The following is a 20,961-nucleotide window of genomic DNA, read 5'->3' as shown; positions in this document are numbered from 1 at the left end:
ACACCATAATCTATTCTTCCTCCTCCCCTAGTTGGCTATGGTATTCTACCCAGTTGTTATGACTGCGGATGCATCCATGAAGGACATAGTACAGTTTTGTACCTACCATAAATGTAGATGTCCGAACTGGATAGCATCTGCAGTCAGGATTACCCTCCCTCCTTCCCCTCTGTGGTACTCCTAGGGTATTTACCCTCCTAATAGCTAGCTGGTGGGGGGGGAGTCTTTTATGGTGTATTTGTTTGTATATATGTACATACATGCTTATTTTTTGTGTTTGCCTTCTATCCTTTGGGGAACATTGGCATTTTTACCCAAAATTTAGCCTTCCAAGAGGGCAACTGGCATCTGGGGCAAGAAACACTGAAGAAAATGGCGTCGGCTGATGCCTTTATACCCGAAGACCAGCAGAGATGACGTCGGGTGAAGTGCGACATCAGCCGAAGCCGGACCCAGACTTTGGAATCCGGCCGACCGAAGGGCTGCCTGACGACAGGACAACCCAGTTGTTATGACTGCAGATGCTATCCAGTTCGGACATCTACATTTATGGTAGGTACAAAACTGTACTTTTTCATGGGTTCCAGTACTTTGAGCATCAGTACTTCCAGCCTGTCTTGCAAGCTGGTATGCTGATCTATGACGCTTTCAAGTGAAGTTTTTGTTTTGTGCCAACATTTAATAATCCACAAGTGTTCCTGCTGCCATATAATAAGTTAAAAGGACTGATTCTAGTCGAGGATTGTTTTTTTTTTCTTTCTTCTGTAATGGCAGAGAGTAGATAAGGTATTAACCGGTCCATTTTTCGCCATTTTCTTAGCTTGGACTTTGGTGTTGTGTTTAAATGCTTTAAATGCTCCATCAAGCCCACCTGCTTGCAGGTTGTACACTGAGGTTTTTAGTTGCTTGATCTTAACGCATTGGCACAGATAGTATATTACTGTGTGCATAATCTGACTAGGGTTGTTTTTTTTTTTTGTCTGTACCTGGAAAATGGCAACACTAGGAGGGTTCCTCTTTGATAAGTTGTGATTGAACAGTGGAAACAGGCAGGGGTACCCTCTTTTCCTTCATTTGCTTTATATTTTAATGCAATTGGCAAAAAATAATGGACTCAAAAATTCAAGGATATGATTGGTTCAGTATTTAAGAAATGTTGACTTAATTTGCAGATTATATTATTTTGTACTTGATAAATTATTTCAGCACTTGAGAATGTTACTTGTCTGCCAGCCAGTCTGTTTCCTGCAAGAGATGAGATAGATTGTATAAAGTTCCTCAGTTTTATACAAGTTTTTATACACTAATCCCAGATCAGAATTATGTTATTTCTCTGGTGAACCCAGCTGCTGCTAAACATCTGATTAATGCTAATCCATCCCCTTCTGACAAGGATGAGAAAGCTTTTGATAGATTGGAGGGAGGGAAGTATATTCTTCTGCAACACTTATTTTTAGAAATGTCACCTGTCAAGTTTGTATGTTGAAGTTTACACTTGCCTCTTGAGAAAGTGTAGAATATTATGACATCTGTTTAATATTCTGAGTGGAAAACAGCTTTGTGTAGCCTAATTATTTCTGTCTCTCATGTGGCTGCCCATTTTTTTAAATGTGCTTATGATTCGGCTGATGGCACTTCCAGGGCTTCTGATATTTGGAATTTTATGTGAAGGTTTAGTGGATTGTGTACTCAAAACCTTGCTAAAGATGTCAAAGCTGAACTTTTGAATTCACCCTTAAACCAAATTAGTCTGCTGGACCACCATCTGCTCCAAAGTCCTAAAAAAGTATAATGAGAGAGGTGAGCTGATTCAAGGAATCTTTTGGATTTTTTTTTTTTTTTTGCTGTGCTTCTCCAAGTTTATCAATGGGTATATGTCTACCTCTACAACCTTGATGTTTTTTTGTGTTTTACTGTTGCAGTCATCACATTTGGGTTATCTGATTGCAGTAGCCCTCATTCGGCCTGATTATCAAAGTCTTGGGTCCTGCGTCGGTTGCTGTCTCATCTTCTATGACGTCAGGTCATCAGGGGTATAAAACATGCAGCTGACTCCATTACATCAGTCTTTCTTGCCATCCGGTGCCCGAAGCAGAAGCAGTTCGTAGGTGCCGGTCGGCCAACTCCTGAAATTTTCATTTTCGAGATTCAGAACCAAAGTCTTCAACTAAGCTAAGTACCCTGTTGGGGAAACGTTTTCTTGCTCTAAACCGATGTCAGTAAAAGTTAACAATTGTGTTTCTTGTGGAAAGCAAATACCTCATAAAGATTTTCATTCTTACTGCATTCTTTGCTTATGCCCAGTCCACAACGTACCTCGCTGTCAGTTTTGTGCCTTATTTAAACAACAAACTATTTGTCATTGGTTTATTTACGCTTCTAAATATTTTGGTACTCGGTTCAATTATCCAGAAGTGGCTTCGGTAAGCCACCCAACTACCGACATTCCAAAAAAATGCAAAGATAAAGACAGAGACAGACCGCATAGGTCCAAAGCTGCCAATGACGCTTCTCCTATGCTAGTTGGCAGTACTTAGTGAGGTGCTTTCACGGACCCTGATACCCACTACTTTAGATTCACAGGCCTCTACTGAGACCCATTCGGAGTCCGGTATGCTGCGAGATGCTTCAACTGTGGAACCTGCGGATGTCTCTACCTTGGATGGGTCCAGAGCCAGTATGCAGATGCCGGCTTCTGAGGGTGTTTTCAGGCCTACCGACTCCATCTTCTTCTTCAAGGTCTAAAACTCAATCCATGCCTACAAAACTGACGGCCAGACCGCATGGTCAGGCCTCTATGCCTAAAAAACAAATAAGAATGGCTGAAGATCTTAGCCACCTTTCCCCCTCTAAGAGACCTAGGATTGATTTTCCTTATGATTCTTCTGATCAGGACTCTGAAATTTCTGTTTCCTGTGATGACCAGGATTTACCCTTATCTGCCTATGAGGATTCTGATGCAGAGGACTCCATTCCCACTGCTTCTCCTCCAGAGGATTTCTCTTTTGGTGAAACCTTGCATACTCTTAGGGAGCATTTTCACTGGGAAAGCCAGGATTACTCTGACTCTAAAAAGAGGCTTAGGGATTTCTTACTCCTGTCCCAACCCAGGCCTTTAGCTATCCCCCCTGTACTGGACATTGTTGATGATGCCTTCTCGGAATCCAGCTTGGCCCTTGACTCTTTACCTCCTGCTCCTAGAAAACCTGATAAGGTATTACAGGGTTCCTGACTCTCACAACTTCCTCTTTAAAAATCCTACTGCGGATCCTGAGACCATTTCACAGGGACCCAAGGGCATTAAGGCTACTACTGCCAAAAATCCTACCTCCTCTGATAGAGATTTCAGGGCGCTGGATAGATGGGGTAAGAAGATATACACTTCTACAACCTTGGCCATTAGGGCCTTAAACTGCCAGTTTCATATGTTAAAGTATCAGCAGCATATTATTAGATTGCTTAAACAGAAAATTATGTTAATTACTGGCTGTGCTGAAAATAAAGATTTACAGGATTTAATGCATTCTGCTGAACAAGTTGGAAAACATACTTTGCAGTGTGGTTTTGATTCATTAGAGGCATCTTGCAGGGCTGCTGTCCCTGGGTCTGTACTTAGAAGGCATGCTTGGCTTAAGGAGCAATCTTTGCCAGATCATGTTAAAGCTAAATTGCTGGATGCTCCCTTAAACCAAGACTGCCTGTTTGACAACAAAGCAGAAGTACTACTTAAAAAGATGGAGGAAAACGCTAAATCTATGCAAACTGTTAAAGATTCCCTGCAAGTACAGCCTCCCAGATTTAGTAGGCATTGGCCCTCTAAGAATTGGTCCTTTCCTGCCTCTTTCTGGCCTTCTCAGTCCAAACCCAGAACCAGCAGAACACCAGGCTTCAGTCCCAAGGTACTCACAGGACTAAGCAGTGGGGGGGTTCCCACTTCCAAAGCAGGGAGTAGTAAGACTCCCCCCTATGGTAAACTGTCTCAGTGACTTAACTTTAAAACTTCCAAGCCCTGCACAACTGACTGTTCCTTTATGGGGAAAGATCGCCCTGCAGGCAAAAAAATTGGGAACTCATTACCCTGGACAAATGGGTTTTAAATACAGTTTCCTAAGGATACAGATTCCACTTTCACTCCTTACCAACCCCAAATGGTTGGCCAGATCTACCCCCAAATCAGTGGGCAGAGGCTCAAAAGCAAGTTATTTCTTAAGTGTCAGGGCTATTCAACCTGCCCCAGAAGAGGAAAGGGGACAAGGTTTCTACTCAAGACTTTTCCTGGTGCCCAGAAAAGACAACAGCTGGCATCCTATCCTGGACCTCTATCCTAAACACATTTTTGGTGATCCCAAAATTCAAGATGCTAACTTCACCAGCTGCTTCCTATGCTAGGCAAGGATGCCTGGTTGGCAACACTGGATTTAAAGGAAGCGTACCTGCACATCGCAATAAGGGAATCTTGCAGAAGATACCTATTCTTCAAAGCAGGCTACATGCACTATCAATTCTCTGCACTGCCCTTTGGCTTATCTACTGCGCCCAGGGTATTCACAAAGTGCCTAGCTCCAGTCATTGCATTTTGCAGGCAAAGAAATATTCAAATATACCCATACCTGGACAATTGTCTAATTCAGGCAGAAAGCCAGGACATACTTTTGAATCATCTGGCCTTTGTACAAAGTGTTCTAACTTGTCTGGGGTACACCATAAACGAAAAGAAATCACACCTGGTACCCTGTCAACAAATTATATTCCTGGGAGCAAGCTTGAATACAACTTCCCAGATGGCTTACCTCATGCCAGAGAAACAAATTCATTTGACAACCTACTTCAAACAAGTGGCCACAAAAACCCTGCTATCTGCAAAACAAATACTGCAAGCCTTGTGGTTCATGGCCTTCTGCATTCTTCGAATTCCATATGCAAAGCTGCATATGAGGAAACTACAGTGGTATCTAAAAAGCCTATGGTGTCAACATTCTCAAGACCTAGAAACAATGATTCCTGTCATACCTTGCTTACGCCTAGAGTTCCTTTGGTGGGCAGAGGCCTGCCACCAAAACAAGGGACTACCTTTCACACCACCGCCTGCTGCCCAAACCCTAACAAAAGATGCATCAGACTATGCATGGGGGGCTCACCTGGCAGGGAAGTGCATTCATGGCAAATGGAACCCAAGTCAAATGCACCTGCATATCAATCAAAAAGAAATGTTAGCTGTATAGAATGCTCTGACAGCCTTCAAGGACCACATTCTTCCAGGACAACCAATGGTAAAGACGGACAACACCACTGTTATGTGGTGCGTAAACAAGCAGGGGGGGGGTACACATTTTTACCCCCTCTGCAGACTAGCCATGGCATTGTGGAACACAGCTTTGAGCTACCAAGTGCGCCTACAAGCTCAATTCCTGCCAGGAAAATTAAATACACTGGCAGAGGGACTAAGCAGAAACCTCATGGAGCCACACGAGTGGAAACTGGAACCAAGGATTTTCAACATGTTGACAAGCAAATGGGTGAGCCCAGATATAGACATGTTTGCCTCTACCCAGAACTTCCAGTTGGACAAATTGTGCACAAGGACTTCCCACAAACAAGCCTGGAAAGTGGATGCTCTGTTCTTCAGCTGGAAAAGACTATCAGTCTGTGCTTTCCCCCTTCTGCCTCTGCTCTCCAAAGTACTACTAAAAATCAAACAGGACAAACCAAGGATGATTTTGATTGCTCCAGACTGGCCTTGCCAACACTGGTACCTCCTCCTGCACAGTGTTTCACGGTTATCTCCATGGCACCTGCCTCAGACTCCTTCCCTGCTGTCAGGAGAACCAGATTCTGCACCCTCAGCTTCTAACACTGAACCTTGCATTCTGGCTAATTACTTAATCTCTCCTTTTCCATCCCTCAGCAAACCTGTGATGGATATCATTTTAGAGGCAAGGAGGCCTAATACTAGAAAATCTTATGCTGAAAAATGGAAAAGATTCTGTGTCTGGAACCATTCTTAAGGGATGAGCACAGCAGCACCCAATTTACCTCAAATTTTACAATACTTAACTGAGATGCTTCACAAGGGCTTGTCTTTTTCCTGCATTGAAATCCACGCCTCAGCCATTTCGGCTCATTATAACACAGAACCTCCCCTCTTCTCTCATCGCACTGCTCAAGCAGATGTTCTTCGTGTTTCACTGTTGCAGTCATTACATTTGGGGTAATCTGCTGGCAGGTTGCCCTCAGTCGGCCTGATTAACAAAGTCTTGAGTCCTGCATCGGTTGCTGTCCCTTCTTCCATGACATCAGGTCATCAGGGGTATAAAACATGCAGCTGATGCTATTACATCAGTCTTTCTTGCCACGCAGTGCCAGAAGCAGAAGCAGTTTGTAAGTGCCGGTCGGCCGACTCCTGAAATTTTCGTTTTCGAGTTTCAGAACCGAAGTCTTCAACTGAAAGCTAAGCACCCCATTGGGGAAACTTTTTCTTGCTCCTTACCGATGTCAGTAAAAGTTAATAATTGTATTACTTGTGGGAAGCAAATACCTCATAAGGATTTTCATTTGTACTGTATTCCTTGCCTAGGCCCTGACCACGACATGCCTTGCTGTCGGTTTTGTGCTTTATTTAATCAGCGCACTATCCATCGTCGGTCCTTTTTTGCTTTTAAATGTTTCGGTTCTCTGTTTAATTATCCAGAAATGATGTCGGTTAGCCATCCGACTACCGGAATACCAAAAAAACGCAAAGAAAAAGAGAGAGGCCGTTGAGGTCCAAAACTGCCGACGATGCTTCTCCCAAGCCAGTTCACCAGTACTCAGTGAGGCGCTTTCACAGCCCCTGATACCCGCAACTTCTGATTCGTAGGCCTTTACTGAGACCCATTTGGAATCCGGTATGCCGCGAGATGCTTCACCTATGGAACCCGCGGATGTCTCTACCTTAGATGGGTATGGAGCCGCTGTGCACGCACCGGCTTCTGAGGGTGTATTCAGGCCTACAGACTTGCATATTAAACCGACACCACCTTCAATTTTAAGGCCAAAATCTCGATCTACATCTAAAAAATCGACGCCCAGTCCACATGTTCAGGCCCCTATGCCTAAAAAACAAATGATCAAAATGGCTGAAGATTTAATTACTCTAATCAGGGGTAGTCAGCCCCCTCCCTTCTAAGAGGCCTATGCTTGAACTTGACTTTGAATCTTCTGAACAGGACTCTGTTTCTTCTGACTCTTCTAATGAGCTGGATTTGTCCATACCTACTTATGAGGACTCTGATGCAGAGGATTCCATCCCTTCTGCTTCTCCCCCTGAGGGTTTTTCTTTTGGGGAAACTTTACATACCTTAAGGGAGCATTTCCACTGGGAAAGTCAGGATTTTTCTGAATCCAAAAAGAGGCTTAGGGATTTCCTCCTTCTTTCTCCGCATAGGCCTTTAGCTATACCTCCTGTACTAGACATTGTTGATGATGTGTTTCCAGAATTCAGTATGGCCCCTGATTTCCTGCCTCCAGCCCCTTGTAAGCCTGACAGATACTACAGGGTTCCTTAGTCCCACAAATTCCTTTTAAAAAATCCTGTTGCGGACCCTGAAACCATTTCTCAGGTACCCAAGGGCATTAAGGCTTCTACTGCTAAAAATCCTACCCCTTCTGATAGAGACTCCAGGGCGCTGGATAGATGGGGTAAAAAGGTTTATACTTCTGCAACCTTGGCAATCAGGGCTTTAAGCTGTCAATTCCATATGCTAAAATATCAACAGCATATCATGGGACTGCTTAAACAGAAAATGATGTTGATTTCTGACTGTGTGGAAAATAAGGATTTACAGGATGTATTGCATTCAGCTGAACAAGTTGAAAAACATACTTTGCAATGTGGTTTTGATTGTTTGGAGGCCTCTTGCAGGGCTGCTATTACTGGGTCTGTGCTTAGAAGGCATACTTGGCTTAAGGAGCAATCTCTGCCTGATCATGTTAAAGCAAAACTGTTGGATGTTCCTTTGCAGCAGGACAGTCTGTTTAGCAATAAGGCTGAAGAAGTTCTAAAAAAGATGGAAGATAAAGCTAAATCTATGCAAACTGTGAAATATTTCTTACAAGTGCAACCTCTAAGATTTAGTAGGCACTGGCCTACTAAGAACTGGTCCTTTCCAGTTCCTTCCAGAGCAGCTCAAGCCAAACCCAGACATTCCAAAAGCACCAGGTTTCAGTCCCAAGGGACTTTCAGAACTAAGCAATGGGGTGCCTCCCCTTCCAAATCTGGAAATAACAAGACACCACCCTGTGGTAAACAGTCTCAATGACATTCTTTTAAAATTACCAAGCACTTACCTCTTACCCGCCCCTTTGGGGGGAAAACTGGCTCTTCATGCAAAAAACTGGCAACTTATAACCCAGGACAAATGGGTTTTAAATGTAGTGCCCCAGGGATACAGATTTCATTTCCACACGTTGCCAACTCCAAACGGATGGCCAGACCTGCCCCCAAATCAGTGGGCAGAGGCTCAGAAACAAGTACTTTCCCTCCTAAACATGGGGGCAATTCAGCTAGTACCAGAAGAGGAAATGTGACAAGATTTCTATGCCAGACTTTTCCTGGTACCCAAAAAAGACAAATCATGGCGTCCAATTCTGGACCCGTCTACTCTAAACACCTTTCTGGACATTCCAAAATTCAAGATGCTGACTCTTCACCAGTTACTTCCTATGCTAGGCAAAGATGCCTGGTTGGCAACTCTAGATTTAAAAGAGGCTTACCTGCATATCCCAATCAGGGAATCTTGCAGAAGATGCCTATGCTTCAAAGCAGGCTACTTGCATTATCAGTTCTCTGCACTGCCCTTTGGCTTATCTACTGCACCCAGGGTATTTACAAAGTGCCTGGCTCCAGTAATTGCATTTTGCAGGCAAAGAAATATTCAAATATATCCATACCTGGATGATTGTCTAATCCAGGCAGAAAACCAGGCCATACTTCTAAAACATCTGTCGTTGTAAAAAGGGTTCTAACTTGTCTAGGCTACACCATAAACGAAAAGAAATCACAACTGGTATCCTCTCAAAAAATTACATTCCTGGGTGCACGCTTGAATACAACTGCCCAGATGGCTTTCCTTACGCCAGAAAAGCAAATTAATTTGGTGACTTACTTCAAACAGGTGGCCATAAAAATCCTGCTATCTGCAAGACAAATACTGCAAGCCTTGGGGTTCATGGCCTCCTGCATTCTTCTAATTCCATATGCAAGACTGCATATGAGGAAACTTCAATGGTACTTAAAAAGTTTATGGAGTCAGCATTGTCACAGCCTGGAAACGATTTCCATCATACCTTGCCTGCAACTAGAGTTCCTATGGTGGGCAGAGGCCTGCCACCAAAACAAGGGACTGCCATTCACACCGCCCCCTGCCGCCCAAACCCTAACTACATAAGCATCAGACTATGCATGGGGGTCACATCTGGCAGGGAAGTGCATTCAGGGCTAATGGCGCCCAAATCAAATACACCTTCCTATCAGTCAAAAAGAAATGATAGCTGTACAGAATGCACTGACAGCCTTCAAGGACTACCTTCATCCAGGACAACTACTGGTAAAGATTGACAACACCACGGTTATGTAGTACATAAACAAGCAGGGGGGCACACATTCCTACCCCCTCTGCAGACTAGCCATGGCATTGTGGAACACGGCCTTGCGCTATCAAGTACAACTACAAGCTCAATTCCTGCCAGGAAAGCTGAATATTCTGACAGACGAACTAAGCAAAAATCTCTTGGACCCACACGAATGGAAACTGGAACCACGGATTTTCAACATCTTGACATGCAAAAGGGGGAGCCCAGACATAGATCTTTTTGCCTCACCCCAGAACTACCAGTTGGACAAATTTTGCACAAGACCTCCTCACAAAAAAGCATGGAAAGTGGATGCACTGTCCTTCAGCTGGAAAAACCTATCAGTCTGTGCCTTTCCCCCTCTGCCTCTGCTCTCCAAAGTACTACTAAAAGTCAAACAGGGCAAACCAAAAATGATTTTGATTGCTCCAGACTGATCTCGCCAACACCGGTACCCACTCCTACTCAGTCTGTCACAAATGTTTCCATGGCACCTGCCTCAGACACCTTCCTTACTGTCTCAGCAGGAGAACCAAATTCTGCACCCTCAGCTCCAAACATTGAATCTTGCAGCTTGGCTTATCATTTAAATTCCCCCTTAGCATCCCTCACCAAACCTGTGATGGATGTCATTTTGCAGGCGAGAAGACCTAGTACTAGAAAATCTTATGCTGACAAATGGAAAATATTCTGTGCCTGGAATCAATCTCAAGGGATGAGCACAGCAGCGCCCATTAGCGCCCATTTTATCCAGGATTTTGCAATACTTAACCGAGATGCTTCACAAGGGCCTGTTTTTTTCTTCCATACAAATCCATGCCTCAGCCATTTCAGCTCATTACAACACAGAACCCCCCCCCTCTTCTCTCATCCTCTGCTAAAGCAGTATCTCAGAGGGGCCAAAAACGTGAGACCACCCAGAAAAGCTCCAACCCCTGCCTGAGACCTTAACTTTGTATTGGAGAAACTCGCTCTACCTCCTTTCGAGCCAGCTGCTACTGCAAACTTAAAATTTCTTTCCTGGAAAACAGCCTTCCTTTTAGCAATCACTTCAGCTAGAAGGATTTCTGAATTACAGGTCTTTATGGCAGTGGAGCTTTTCATCATCTTTCATGCGGACAGGGTGTCACTCAGGACCAGTCCATCCTTCATGCCCGAGGTGGTATCCAGTGTGGCTCTTAATCAATCGATTAATTTGCCAAATTTCTTTCCCAATCCACAGAACAAGGCAGAGCAGATTCTGCATTCATTGGATGTACACAGACAACTTAGATTTTACTTGGATAGGACTAAATCTCGAAGAAAATCTGAACAACTGCTGGTAGCATTTGCTGCAGTGGCAGAGGGAAAGGCTATTTCAAAGCAAACCATTTCTAAATAGATAAACCATTGTATTAATTTCTGCTATAAGCACCGTGGAAAACCTATCCCCCAGGGGATCAGATCCCATTCCACCAGGGCTGCATCTACTTCTACAGCCTTTCTCAGAGGTGTTCCTACCAGGGATATTCTAGAAGCTGCTACCTGGAGATCAGTTCATACTTTCACCAAACATTATCACACCAAACATTATCACTTACCAATTTTCTCTAAATCCAGAGCTGGCTTTGCCACTGCTGTTTTGCAGGGCCTTATAGCCGGTCCTAATGTTGTATAAATCCATCCTCCCAACCATAGCTTTGGGAATCTACCCAAATATAATGACTGCTACAGTAAAACATGAAGAACAAAGTACAGTTGTGTACACTTACCATAAATGTAGATGTTTGAGTGTATTCACTGTTGCAGTCCTGGTTACCCTACTTACAGCCCCCTGATTTTCTCTTACTATACCTCTACTTTCTTTTACGATACTTAAAATTCTTTTTGGTGTATTTGCTTTTGTTTGGAGGTATATTTTTGTGCTTTAATTATTTATATATTTTGCTCCCCATTTGGGGGGCACCTGACATCTGGGGCAAGAAAAACTGATGTAATGGCGTCGGCTGCATGTTTTATACCCCTGACAACCTGATGTCATGGAAGAAGGGACAGCAACCAATGCAGGACCCAAGACTTTGTTAATCAGGCCGACTGAGGGCAACCTGCCAGCAGATTACCCTAAATGTAATGACTGGAACAGTGAATACACTCGAACATCTACATTTATGGTAAGTGTAGACAACTGTACTTTACCTACTTTCACATCTAACTCTTCTAGTGCACACTGCAGTGTTTAGGATAAACCATTTTTTTCATCTTACCTTTAGGCATCTATTGCAAGACCACCAGTTATTAAGCCCACATTCGGTCTTTCAGTAGTCATCTTGGGATTAGTGCTTCTGTTTCTCCTGGTGAGAGAAGGAGTGTAGTTGCATTATTTCCTGGAGACTGCTGATCACCAGAAAGCTTAACTGCTTTATAGGTGACAGCTTAGAATCTGTGCTTATATTCTGAGCCTGGTGAGAGTAGGAGCAGAGTGCATTACTTCCTGACTCTTTCTGGTTGGAGAGTGAGTGTCTGTGCTTAACATACCTGATTGGTCTGTTTGCTATTCGAGGCATCTACCAGAAAAAGGCTACAAGCCTGCAGACCCTTGCATCATCTGGGGCAAGACTGTGGATCACCAAACATGTCCGTGGCCTGCTTCTCTTCTTGGTATTGGTGCTAAAACTAGCTAGTTTTAGCTAGAACTAGCCAGTTTTTTAGTTTCAGCACTCAAAACTGTTTTCTTGTGCTTAGCACTTGCTCAGAACTCGTTGTAAGCACTAAGTAAACTAAAAATTACTACAGCACTTGACTTTTCCTCACCTGTCAAGAGGAAAAAAGTTCTTAGTACTTAAATTAATAAGCACCTATCCAGGCATGTCCATGGGTCAGCTCCCGGAGTTTTCTCCTGTCCACCTGATGAATCTGGGCATCTTGGGGCAATGTAGCAATTGCCTCATGTACACTGACAACCCTCTCCTCCTACCACCCAACACTACAGCCTGTGAGAGATGTACTTATTTAGCCAAACTGAAAGCCAAGCTTTCTCCAGCCAAGACTGGACTAGACAGGCAAGAGGAGAAGGTTAACACCTGCACCACACCACACTCAACACATAGTCCTTCAAAACCCACACTTCCAAAACCAACACATAGAAACACTTAGCACAAATCCACATTCACGGAGGCTCTCAATAAAAATTTGTCCAAGCAACAGAGACCTCCCAAGCTGAAATGCAGACAACCACCACCCGCCAGCACTACCCAAATGACACATAGCCCACAAAATCAGTGTGCCACTCAAGCTCAGCCCATAAGGCAAAACAACATACCCAACACATAGGTGACTCTATAGTCAGGCACACTAATCCCACTCACCATGCTAAACAAGGAGTAGGTTACTGTCAGCTGCCTGGATTCGCCACATAATGCATGCACTTGGGTCACTCCAAAAAAAGTACAAATACGACTTTGTCATTGTCCATGTTGGTGTGAATGACCTGAGACGTACCTCCCTGGACTACATGAAAAGAGACATGGAGGAGCTCTCGGATCTTGTAACCCAGACAGGTTTGACCCTAGCCCTGAGTAGCATCCTGCCATCTCCCAGAATGTTACCACAGTACAAGTACAAAATGATTGACTTCAACAATTGGCTAAGCTTCTGGTGTCATTATAAGGGGATCCAGTATCTGTCTGGCATGGGATGACATAATCGACAGACCACAATGCTTTGCCAGAGATGACCTGCACCTGTTGCCCCTGGGATTCCGGATACTGGCAAGCAAACTCTAAGGGTAATGCTATTCAGTGCTAGAAGTCTAAACCTCACAATGCACTCACTCGAGGCACTCCTTAAAATGGAGACATTAACATCTGTGCAGAGACCTGGTTTAAGGCTCCAGAGAGCACCCCTGCATTACCAGGCTATAATTCATACCACACCTTTAGGCCACCTAACCTGGACCGAAACACTAAACTCAGAGGCGTGTCCATATTCATTAAGGATATCCACACCTCCAGGCTAGTTGCTGAACATAATGCATCTAAAATTATCCAAGTACAACTATCACTGGGCAAGGTTGCAATCTAGGTTGTAGCTTGTTACAGATCCCCCACCATGCCCCAGGATTCCGACTCTTCATTTCATAAGTTACTGCAAAATATTAAGGTACAACCCAATACTTTAATTATGGGCGATTTCAACTACTCCACCATCAACTGGGAAAACTACTCATGTACCAACTCATTCGCTCTACGTTTTCTGGAATTCATAAATTCTAGCGCCTTGGATCAGCTTGTCCACACCCCCACCAGGGGCAGCAATATCCTGGACCTGATCATTTTCAATATGGGTAACCGGTGTTCCACACCAGAGTTCAGCTCCTCGCTGGTCAGATCTGACCACAAGCTAATAACCCTAGACATCCATATCCCACCCCCCATTAAGGAAACCACCATCAAAAACTACTCCAGAGCCAACTTCATGCTTCTTAAGACTGAAGTGGCAAACTTCACGACACCCATGCAGACGGCGAATAGAGGTATGTCTGCTACACTGTATAAGCACATACAAGAGTGCATGGATCATGCCATCCCCAACAGAACCAAGATGCTATTCTCCAAAAAAAGGAAGCCAATCTGATGGTCCACTTCCATAAAGAAACTCTACAACAGAAGGAAGAAGCTGTTACAAAAAATTGTAAAATCCCAAGATTGGAGGAACTGTCTGGTCAGCCTCAGCAAGAAGCTGAGATCCCTCATAAAATCCTCCAAAGCAAGTTATGAAAACAAAATCGCCACTGTTTCCAGAGACAACCACAAAGCATTCTACAGCTATTTCAAGAATCTCAATGGCAATACTCAGATCTGCTCAGAGCTACAGCATGGCACTAAATATGCAGAACCAACCGATATTGCCAACATCCTGGCAGATAGGTTAAGTGTTAACTTTACCCCCTCACCCTCCAAAGGACCCATCTTAATACCGGAAGAATGCAAAGACCCTGTAACCATGGATGAACAAGTAAAGACCGCACTCTCCAAAGCCAAGAACACAGCATCCATGGGACCAGACAACATCCCAGGCTACATACTGCACGAACTGCAGAATGAACTGGCACCCCACTTAAGTACCATGTTCAATCATAGTCTCACCTCAGGCTATGTGCCCAATGAATGGCGCACAGCGATGGTTATCCCACTCCCCAAAGGGGGTGCCACCACAGACCCTGGAAACTACCACCCCATTAGCCCGATGAGCCTGGTCTGCAAGGCCATGGAATGTATCATCTTGGAGCTTATAAACAAAGACATAGGTAACCTCCATACCCTGGACCCCACTCAGTTTGGGTTTGTAAAAGGTAGATCATGTCTACTAAACCTGATAGACTTCTTTGAAGCAGTCACTAGAGCCGTAGACAAGGGCAAGGTAGTGCACACAGCTTATCTTGACCTCGCCAAGGCTTTCGATACCATCCAACACTCTGGAATTGTAGATAAACTCACTAAACTGGGCATAAATCCCCATGTCACAAGATGGGTGGCCAACTGACTCACTGACAGAATCCACACAGTAAAAGTAGCCGACTCCAAGTCTGACTTCAAACTAGTGACAAGTGGGCTACCACAGGGTTCGGTCCTGGGTCCACTCCTGTTCGGCATCTACTTCTCTGAAGTGCAGACTAACACAGAAGGTCTTTGGCTAACAAAGTTTGCAGATGACTGCAAACTGGGAGCCATAATAGAATCATCTAATGATGTAGACATTCTACAAAAGGGCATCACAGAGACATATGCTTGGTGTCAAAGTCATGGCCTCAAGCTCAATGCCAAGAAGTGCATTGTCATCCCTTTTGGGAAAAACTCTGTACCCATGAATTACCACATAGGCAGTAGCTCACTAAGCACTGAAAGTGTGATGAGACCTCTGGACACAGGTAGACAGTAGTCTTTTCTTTGAAAACCACATCTCCACAGTAGTCGGGGAAATCCTACTATGTGGCACACCTCATCACAAAAGGGTTCTCCTGTAGAAAAAAGGAGGTAATTGTTCCTCTCTACTCATCCCTCATCAGACCCATTATAGAGTACAATACCCCATTTGGCATGAATCTCACAAGACACCTACAACAGTTGGAAAGGCCACAGAAATACCTCACTAAGAGGATTACTGGCCTCAGATGCCATACACAGATCATCTAAAAAAACTCCAGCTCTACTCCGTCGCATATCGCCTACTCAGAGGCGATCTCTTCCTAACATACAAAGCTATGTCAAACCCAATGCTGTTGGACATGCTACACTTAAAGAAATCCCAATCTCTATGAACCACACACTCCAGGGACTTAAACCTTCTTACCACAATAAACAGAACATGCTGGAGGGATAGATTCCTGTTCCAGAGACTTTCCATACTCTGGAACAAACTCCCCATTCCTGTCAAGCAAAGCTCCTCATTGTCCCTCTTGAAGAAAATTCTTGACAACTGGATGGGAAATAGAAAATTCACCCTGGGGATCACTTCTGCGGCACTTTTTGACAGGGGGACAGAGAAATCATTTTTTTTCGGTGGCGAAAGCCAGGGAACCTTTTTGGCTAGGCTTATATAGGCCCCAGGGCCGATAGCGTAGAACCTGTCTATGAACCTATGAGTATATGGAAGGAGCCCAAAAGCTTTTAAATACAGGCCAGACATCTGAACCTTGGCACAATGTGTCCCATATGGCGTTTGCTACTGCAGGAGTGATGTGTTCAAAAATTTACCATTATGGGAAGTTTACTTACACAGTTGTAATTTGTGTATCATCAGGGTTTATTCTACTTCCAGTGCCTAACTCAAAATTCATAAACTTCTTTTCCTGGTTGCACATCACAGTGGGTTATTGTTTTTACTGAATGTCAACTGTGCATATTATGCAGCAAAATGTTCCCTTTCTTTAAAGAAAATATTAAGCTCAGAATCCGACCCATAGCTGGATCAGCTAGTTCCCTGGACAGTCCTCAGAGTGGCACTCCCCTTTCAACCAGAAGCTAAAAAGCCCCCCCCCCTCAAAAAAGTTCCTTCAGTAACAAAAGCACAAACTCCTGAGCATGTTAGTTTAAACAGCTGCAATATCAAAAATGGCTGCTTAAATATTAATGAACTCATGCCTGATAGGCAAGTCTTTTGAGGTATTCATTGTGCTCCCTGACAACTTACACCCTTTGCCCCACTCTCTCTCTGTGGTGCACAGTAAAATGTACATTCTGACCTTACTTTTTCAGGAAAACATAAATAACCATTCTTAAGCTTATTTTCTGCTGTTTTGCAGAATACTTTTGTAAATCTGTTTTTTACCTTACAGACGTTTTGTTGTATGAGCAGACTACAGTAAGCATAATAGTTTTTCTTTTAAATTTACAATGAAAAGCTGCTTGCTGTTTAAATTTATGCCTTTAACAAGATTTAGTTCTGGTACAGTCTTGGAACTATGATGTAGTTTATGCTGTTTTCCTATTTTGTTTTGTGCTGCTGTTTTCTGTTTCCTTTGTGGAACTTACTCATTATTTGCTGCGTCTTATGCAAAAGCAATACTTGAAATATTTTCAATTGTCAGGTTGCTTTTTGATAATTTTTTGTGTGTTGTTTATTAATTTCATCTGCATTTTTATGTCCAAGCATTTCCTATAATAAAGTAGGTCTATAATATGAGCTAATTTTCTAGACTCAGCTACAGAAAGTCTGAAACTGGTTCAGTAAGCTTTTTAGAATGAGAGTAAAATTTGTTTCTCTGTGATAAGCTTACTGTTTGCATATAAACCCTTCTCTTGTGTGCTGCTATTTGTTAGGAATCTGTTTTAAACACACAAACGTGACTGCACCTGTCTTCATATGTAATATCATTAGCGGTAAAAGAACAGTTTCCATCTTTTGTACTAACTTCTAGGGCTTGGGTTTCATGTCAGATGCAATCAAAATATCAACTTATTTATATTTGTTTACCGGGATAGTGCACTGAACGATATTGACCAATTCTGGGCTCAGCCTGGGTGTAATTCAAAACATTTCGCAAACAAAAAATACAGAAACGTAATCAGTAACTGAGGAGTTCAGACTAATTATCTAGAAAAACAATGTATATACATTCTAGTGAACAAGCATGGTGTAATGTGCAATCAAGCAGAGTGTAATGTACAGTATGTAAATTAGTCTCTTAAGTGGGTCAATCTTTGGTGTGTCTTGAGAGAAGAAGAGACTGTGGAAAGAGAGACATTAGGTGACATGTCCTTTGATGAAGTAGGTGCATTTGACTTGGATGAAGTGCTTTCTGAATTTGGAGTAAGTGTTGATTTCCTTACTGTCAGTAGGCAGAGCTTGCCAGTAGTAGATGCCTGAGAGGAGAAGGTATGTGCAGTGCTGTGGAGTCTGGTTCTAGGGCTAGTGATAGTTGGTGCAGCTTGTGAGTAGTATCTCAGGTCGTATGAGGAGTTTTTTTTTGTGAAGTCTAGCTGCAAGGTGACTAAAGTTTGTAGAGCTGGGATCCTAAGAACAGGTTAGATATTGGATTTATGGGTAGCCGTTTGACTTTTTCATCATTCATGTTGCCATTATCATTTTTTATTTTTTCATTCCTTTAGTTGAATGCAAATTTTGGATTCTTTAAAATCCATTGCTATTAAAAGCCCAAACTTCATTAGAAATAGCAACAGTAGTAAATCCAGTATTTATGGCTCAGCAGTTTAAGGGCCCCTTTATTTTGCAGTTAATTTTATTTCCCATTATACTCCTCATGGCAAAATTGTAAGGTTGCAAGTGTTGTTTTTTTTCCAAAAAAGAGAGAAAATATATACAGTAGAGAGTCAATTAGCCGAATGACGATTATCCGAAACGTCAGTTGTCCGAATGCAGCCATCTAGAGTCTTCAGGTAGGAAAAATCATAAAGTTTGAACATGTAAACATTATACATATTCACTTATGCATGTTTTTTGAGCTTGTAGCCTGCCCATGTGTGAAAAATATTCTGTATTGTCCACTGGAATTGATGAATGGTTGAAAAGTGTATTCCTTGCGTGCAGAAAAAACACAATTTTTGGAAGTTTTTTTATCCGGTTCAGTGTAAGTTTAATTATCAGAACAGTCTGATTATCCCAACTATCCAAGGTCCCAATTAGTTCAGATAATTGACTCTACTTATTATAGCAATAACCCACGCCTGGGTGTGGGTAATGCTGGATTTACCCACGGTTGGTGTGGTTTGGTCACATGGGCGAAGCCCGAGTGGCCAAACAAAGACAACCGTGGGTAAATCCAGAATTATCCACACTCAGAAGTGGGCTATTGCTATTATACAATGGCATTATTTAAGAAAAGAATAATGGCATTGTATAATGCCTCCTTGCTGCCCTTCCGCAGCTGTCTGATATTCTGCAGCAGTTCTGATGTACTGCGCATGCATATACTTAAGCAGAACATCAGAGCTGTGGGCAAAAGCAACGGAGAAAGCAAGTTCTCCGTTGCTTTTTACAAACTATCTCGCTATGTTAAAGGAGTTTAACATAACGAGGCAGCTTTAAAAAAAGCAACGGAGAATCTCCGTTGCTTTTTTTTAAAGCTGTCTTGCTATGTTAAACCCATTTAACATAGTGAGACAGTTTTGAAAAAAAGCAATGGGGAAAGCAAGATCTCCGTTGCTTTTTAAAGTGTCTCGCTATGTTAAATGGGTTTAACATAGCGAGACAGCTTTAAAAAAAGCAATGGAGATGCTCCGTTGCTTTTTTAAAGTTTTTCTCGCTATGTTAAACTCGTTTAACATAGCTGGACAGGTTGCAAAAAGCAATGGAGATCTTGCATTCTCCGTCGCTGTAAAAAAAAAAAAAAAAAAAAAAAAAAAGAGTTGTACTAATGGAAAAAGTCCGGGAGACTGGACCTTTTTCCATTACTATAATTCTGATTTACAACGTGCACGCTGACCAATCAGCATGCACATTTTGGAATATTAATGGGGGGTTGTTGTATAAGTATACATACGGCATGCTCTTTGAGTTTTGTTTTTTTTTTTTAAAGTTTCACAGTTTGCTTATTTTTCTTCTGTATAACTGCACCCACAAAATGATGCCCTGGTAGGTATTGGGCAATTATTTACATACAACTGCAAAGCATTATGTGCAATCAAGAATAACTTGTCTCTAAGAGAAACTGCTGCTTTTAATTACATTGTGATTTCACTATTACATCACCTCATGTGTCAAGTTTTCAGTATGAGGTGTTCCACCTGCAAGAACTATTTGGTAACTTGTCTTTCCTTCAATGAAATAAGAAAGTAACACTGATGCTTTACCATGGAAGTATAGCTGCCTATATAATATTTTAAATAATGAGGCATTATCTCTTTTATGATGTCATGGCAGCATTCTTCTCAACATCTTAGCTCAAGAAATCTGGACAAAGCCTAAAATAATTGGGAGACAAAGGCCCAAAAATAAGGATACATTAAACATACATATTGCTGTTATAAACTTAGAAAGTTGATATAACAGGTTTTGTGTTACCATGCATTTTCTGAAGGATGTGAAGTCTGGAATTCAAGTGGGTGTCATTATTTCATGACTTCAAGCCTCAGTGATTTTCTAGAAAACTCCAAATTTTATGAGGAACCAACCAAAAATATGGTGCAAAAATTTGGACAATTTGCAAATATCTGGACAGTTGAGAGGTATGAATGGCTGGGATTTTTAGCTCTGAGAAAAAAAATGGGTCCATCCTTATCAATAAAATGTTGTGTCTTTCGGCTTTTTCCGGTTAGGGGTCGCTACAGCGGAACTCCGGTCCGCTAATGATTGGCAGTAGATTTTTACGTGCCAAGTTGCCAGCCCTGACGCACAACCTTCAACGAAGGTACGCCCATTCACGCATGTCTCCACGCAGAAGACTCTGTAGCTGAGAATCGAACTGGACAGCATCTTACTGTGAGGCAACAACGCTACCGCAGCACCACCACCGCGGATATCCTTATCAATAAAATAGAATCTCAACTGTCCAGATTTTTGCATTTTATTTTATCCTTATCAATAAAATAAAATGCAAAAATCTGGACAGTTGAGAGGTATGAATGGCAGGGATTTTTAGCTCTGAGAAAAAAAAATGGGACCATCCTTATCAATAAAATGTAAAACTAAATTTTTTTGCATTAGAATTTGTATAACTTGAAGTTGTATATGGAAAGGAGGTTCTATCCAATTCCCATGGTTTTATTTACATTTGTTTCAGTGTATGACTAATATTTTAGGAAACTACTGCTTAGGTGTGTAGTCTTTGCAGATAGCTAAGCGAAGCTGAGCTAGAAGGCTTCAGAACTAATGTTATCTTAATGTATAGATAGACGTTAGGTTCCAAGTTAGTTTAAC

At 42.5% G+C, this 20,961-nt stretch overlaps 1 protein-coding gene across 11 annotated transcripts in view; it reads left to right on the top strand.

Moving 5' to 3' along the window:
* Window positions 1-20,961, top strand: part of PLEKHA1 (pleckstrin homology domain containing A1) — a 2,820,639-nt gene that overhangs the window by 1,393,970 nt on the left and 1,405,708 nt on the right. The window lies entirely within an intron of this gene.

Source organism: Protopterus annectens, chromosome 14.part0 (assembly GCF_019279795.1).
Source record: "Protopterus annectens isolate FY-2018-M chromosome 14.part0, PAN1.0, whole genome shotgun sequence".
NCBI classification, from domain to species: Eukaryota; Metazoa; Chordata; order Ceratodontiformes; family Protopteridae; genus Protopterus; species Protopterus annectens.
This window is presented reverse-complemented; position numbering and strand designations above follow the sequence as displayed.